Source organism: Schistocerca cancellata, chromosome 4 (assembly GCF_023864275.1).
Source record: "Schistocerca cancellata isolate TAMUIC-IGC-003103 chromosome 4, iqSchCanc2.1, whole genome shotgun sequence".
NCBI classification, from domain to species: Eukaryota; Metazoa; Arthropoda; class Insecta; order Orthoptera; family Acrididae; genus Schistocerca; species Schistocerca cancellata.
Window position 1 is genome coordinate 868,756,097 of NC_064629.1, and position 4,999 is coordinate 868,761,095.

The 4,999-nt window shown below is 46.3% G+C and overlaps 1 non-coding gene across 1 annotated transcript; it reads right to left on the bottom strand.

Moving 5' to 3' along the window:
- Positions 1-3,175: 3,175 nt before the first annotated feature.
- Positions 3,176-3,249, bottom strand: Trnat-ugu (transfer RNA threonine (anticodon UGU)). The gene has a single exon. It is a non-coding gene; the product is annotated as a tRNA-Thr (tRNA).
- Between the last annotated feature and the right edge of the window lie 1,750 nt (positions 3,250-4,999).

The following is a 4,999-nucleotide window of genomic DNA, read 5'->3' on the forward strand; positions in this document are numbered from 1 at the left end:
CCCCATAGTGCTCAGAGCCATTTGAACCATTTGGGGACTGGAAAAAGCACTGACATAAGTGAATAATACACTTTTTTACAATATTTGAAGACGAAAGTAAGTATCGCTTGATGTATTAATCCAAGCAACATAGTTCTCTGGAATTTGGACCATACATAGAATGATCTGCTACAGTACTGTACAGAAGGTTACTGAAAGAAATACGCAAAGAAACAGAAATGGCGTTTTTGTTCAAAGACGATAATTACACTAAAGTCATTGCGATTTATGGTGGTTCCCTGGACATTAAGTGAGGTGGTAAATGGTTTTTAATAGGTGTCTGTGATGACCGCGGACTAAACTGCATGCTCCGCAATGTGCTCTCATGCTGGCCACAAGGTTGGTAAGGCGTTCTCGTGATAGGACGTTCCATTTCCCCACCAGTGCAGTTGACACCTGCTGGATGGTCGTTGGTGCATGTGGAAGTGCTGCAGCGCGTATCCCCAATGCATGCCATACTTCCTCGATGTGATTTAAGTCAGGGGAACGGGCAGGCCACTTCATTCGTCGAAGATCTTCTCGCTCCAAGAACTCCTCCTTATTCGCTGTTCGATGCCGTCACGCATTGTCAGCCGTAAAAATGAAGTCAGAGCCGATGCACCCCTGCAAAGACGCACATGGAGAAGAATCACAGAGTCTAATAACGTTGACAGGTGAGTGTGTCGTGTTCACCGATTTGGAGGTCAATAAAACAATGCAACATTGTGCCTACATACACCATACCACCTGGACCACCAAACCGATCACGGTAGACATTGTTCCTGGGTGTGTTGCGTGATCCCACCCCTCGAAATATGAGGGTGCGTCTTTAATTACTACTCAGACTGAATTTACTCTCATCCGAAAAGAGGACGCGACCCCACGCGTTGGTCCAGTCCTATGCTCTTGGTATAATCGCGGCCGGTGCCGCCGATGTGTGGGTCTCAACGCAACACAACGTACTGATCGTCGGGTCGACCATTCCTTCTCCATTGGGAAACAGTGACTGTGGTTCTGAATGATCCCCACGCACGTGAAACAATGCTGTGAGCAATATAAAACTACACTACCCTACACTACGTCCATCTTCCAGCTTCCCCATGATTGTTCCCAGTGTGAATCATCCAGATGTTGTCTCGGTCATGTCGCAATGAAGAACACCACGACAGTGCACCGTAGCTGCTCGCTGAATTGACAGACACAGTCTTTTCCTGCTCATTCAGCTGCCTCGTGTTGGGGCTATAGTCACGGTGACCTCACGCCATGTGGAGTTCAACTTTCTGTATACAACTGGGAGACCCATGGCAACGTGCTCCCGTATTTTCATTCGTTCTCACCGAGTAGTTAACATGTTATATTACTTTATCTAGCTCCTCCTTAAATTTTTTAGAGAATTTGGGTCTATTTTGAAGGAGGTAAGCCGGCTGCGGTGGCCGTGCGGTTCTAGGCGCTCCAGTCCGGAGCCGCGCTGCTGCTACGGTTCGAATCCTGCCTCGGGCATGGGTGTGTGTGATGTCCTTAGGTTAGTTAGGTTTAAGTAGTTCTAAGTTCTAGGGGACTGATGACCACAGCAGTTGAGTCCCATAGTGCTCAGAGCCATTTGAACCATTTTTGAAGGAGGTAACCTTGATGTGCATAAACAAATAAAATTTTTTCCCAAACAACAAAAATTCCTATTACTTCTTGAGTAATCTTGTACAAAGTCCACATTAAAAAGGAAATAGAAGAGAACGAGATTTTCACTCTGCAGCGGAGTGTGCGCTGATGAAGCTCTGCAAGGTTCGCAGAAGAGCGTCTGTGAAGTTTGGAAGGTGGGAAACGAGGTACTGGCAGAACTCAAGCTCTGAAGATGGGTAGCTCAGTCGGACACATTCTTCCCTCAACTGTCACCATGGCTCACAGTTTCCAGGCGGCATGCGGACAATTTTTGAGTGTAGGTCACGTACTCAAAAGTCCGATACACTACTTTAACGGCACCTCCACTGCCAGGGGGCCTCGGGTTGACTCACGTCCATAACCGCGCGAGGGCCTGATACCTACGGACGGTGCGACTCGCATGGACCGCGGCCAGCACCAACTTGACGGGGACCCTGCTTCAGATGGCCGCGCCGCGAGACCTTCGACAACCAGTCACCGTGGGCCACATAGCTCTGTCTCTTGCCCACATCCGAGATTTCCTGGTCGAACTGAGCTACGTGGGCCGGCCGGGGTGGCCGAGCGGTTCTAGGCGCTACAGTCTGGAACCGCACGACAGCTACGGCCGCAGGTTCGAATCCTGCCTCGGGCATGGATGTGTGTGATGTCCTTAGGTTAGTTAGGTTTAAGTAGTTCTAAGTTCTAGGGGACTGATGACCTCAGAAGTTAAGTCCCATAGTGCTCAGAGCCATTTTTTTGTGCTACGTGGCCGAGGATCTACCAAGGACGAGGGCGCCGAACACGAGAGACCACTACCGCATCTATAAAATCTATAAAGCACGACAGCCCCGTAAGAACGTAAAACAACAACACCCCACCATCTGCTCGACCAGGGTGTGGCGACTCGACCACGCCCCATACCTGCCCACGTTTGCTCTTTCCTTGTGGTATGTGTTGGTGAACGGCAAATTATCCACACACCAGAGCGTCTCCATTCCATGCATCTCACTGACGACCCTTTGTGCCCGCACTGCGCAGTCATCGTTTCGGACGCGCACCGCTTGACAACTTGCCGCGGAAGGCAAAGATCCCGAGTTCGAGCTACGGTCCGGCATCAGTTTTAATCTGCCAGGAAGATTCTGGAAATAGGACAGGTTGTCAAATGCCTCGTTTAATATTATTTCTATAGATGTCGTGCAAATATGAAGTATGCAATTTAAACAAAAAATGGTTCAAATGTCTCAGAGCACTATGGGACTTAACTGGTGTGGTCATCAGTCCCCTAGAACTTAGAACTACTTAAACCTAACTAACCTAAGGACATAACACACATCCATGCCCAAGACAGGATTCGAACCTGTGACCGTAGCAGTCGCGCGGTTCCATACAGTAGCGCCTAGAACCGCTCGGGCACTCCGGCCGGCGCAATTTAAACAATAAAAATAATAAATGACATTTAATTGCACCCTCTTCTGCCAACAGGTGTTGTTGACATACCTCCATGGGGACAGCTGAAAATGTGTGCCCCGACCGGGACTCGAACCCGGGATCTCCTGCTTACATGGCAAACGCTCTATCCATCTGAGCCACCGGGGACAGATGATTAGCGCGACTGCAGAGACTTATCTCTTGCACGCTCCCCGTGAGACCCACATTCCCAACTGTCCACAACCTACATACGTAATGGACCTAATAGATATTTGCCCATCCACTCATTACTGGCGCACATTAAGGTGACGAGTCCCCTAAGAGTTCGGGCAACTTATGAACTTATGCGCATTCGCGTAGACGAAGGTCAATGGCTGGTAGCCTTTAACTATATATATGAAGATAGAAACTGTTCTCGAAAGAACATATACCATTGATGACCGTGCAGCTTCTCTAGAATAAATGATAATTAATTGAACCCTGAGTTGCCGACAGGTATTGTTGATGTACCTCGATGGGGACAGCTGAAAATGTGTGCCCCGACCGGGACTCGAGCCCGGGATCTCCTGTTTGCATGGCAGACGCTCTATACATCTGAACCACCGAGGACACAGATGAATAGAAGGCTATCTATCTATTAGGTACATTACGTATGTAGATTGTGGACAGTTGGGAATGTGGGTCTCATGGGGAGCGTGCAAGGGATAAGTCCCTGCAGTCGCGCTCTGCGTCTGTTTCCTCGGTGGCTCAGAGGAAGCCGGCACGGTAGCTCATACGTGTTCGGTCAGAGGGTTAGCAGCCCTCTGTAATAAAAAAAACTGGACTAATCGATCAACAACGAACTTAAACGGATGTCTTATGACGTCCGTCCCGAGCAGATGCAACGAACAAAAGCGAACAAAATGAGAAAAAAAAGAGGGTTAGAGCGTCTGCCATGTAAACAGGAGTTCCCGGGTTCGAGTCCCGGTTGGGGCACACATTTCCAGCTGTCCCTATCGAGGTATATCAACACCACCTGTCGGCAGCTGAGGGTTCAATTAATTATCATTTATTCTAGAGAAGATGCCCGGTCATCAATGGTATCTGTTCTTTCGAGAACAGTTACTATCTTCATATATATAAAAATAATAAAAAATAGTTCATGGAACCAGTCGATGAGATTCCACATTTAAGACAATATAACGATCTTTCCTGTCTTTGCACAGGTAGCACTAAGTACATACGGTAAGACGACAGGTGTAGTGTAGCGGTAATCTATACTAATATATAAAGACAAGTCGTTGTTTAACATTGTTACCAAAAATCTGGAAAATACTTCACCTATTTACCTCAAATTTTTACACGATCCTCCAATAAACGTTCGGACTGACCAAGACTATACTTTTTTAATATACGTGGTACATAAGTATACATATTCTGCATAAAGGGGAAAAGTTTTTAGCAAAAATCTTGAAAAGTTCTTGACAATTTTGCTTCAAATTTTTAGACGATTCTCTAATGAACGTTCTGTTGGACAAAGGCTGTTAAATTTTTTAAATATATAAACTACAGAAATATATATGTGATGTGTAAAGAGGAAAGATTGTTACCAAAAAACTCGAAAAGTTCTTCGCCGTTTTACTTTGTATGTTCATATGTAACGCTACGCTAATGAACTTTCGGGTGGACATTATATAAAGGAAAAACGTTACCAAAAATGTCGAAAGATCTTGACCGATTTACTTCAAAATTTTACACAGTACTCCAATACCATTCGGAAGAACATAAGCTGTATACTTTTTTAAATGACAATATTCAGATTTTCTGTTAAAGCTGACTACGACGAAGAAAACGCTGTGTTACGCGGTGAAAATGTGTGATTTCGATTTCTTCCTGGCAGTCAGTTTCAACTGGGATAGAAGGGCATGTAAACCGTTGG